Source organism: Oratosquilla oratoria, chromosome 39, assembly GCF_046742065.1.
Source record: "Oratosquilla oratoria isolate Oo_2021 chromosome 39, ASM4674206v1, whole genome shotgun sequence".
Lineage (NCBI taxonomy): Eukaryota > Metazoa > Arthropoda > Malacostraca > Stomatopoda > Squillidae > Oratosquilla > Oratosquilla oratoria.
The window spans coordinates 2,396,966-2,397,500 of NC_134815.1; positions in this window are offsets into that span (position 1 = coordinate 2,396,966).

Genomic DNA, 535 nt, shown 5'->3' on the forward strand with positions numbered 1-535 from the left:
TACTACTACTACTACTATAGATGTAAGGTGATTAATTGTTTAATACACACAATAACTTATTATCTTTCAATTCTTCTTTGTCCATCTTTAGGTTGATGTTTGCAAAGTTGACGACCATTTGTGCTATTTGTCCATCACGCATTGTCTTATTTGAAAAATCTTTCAATCTAACGTTCCATATGATGGCATATTTTTTCCATAATCTCAAGGAGGGTGGATATTTCCTTTTCTTTCAGTCTGGTTAGTTTCAGTGTCATCATAAAACGAAAGCTGGACAATGTAGCCAGCAGGAAAGCACATACACCCTCACACACACTGCCGTCAGTCATCGTCGTCTGGACTAGTCATCTATTCGACACTGAAACGCTAGATGCAAGCGGTAAAGTTGAACACGTTTAATATCATCGCAGCGTCTGTTTGACGCTTCGAGTTTACTCTTCAAGTCGCTAGCGAATTTGTTAGCGAATCCGTTAGCTTATCCAAAGGCCCGAAGCACATGTAAAAAAATTATACCACTATATATATATATATATAT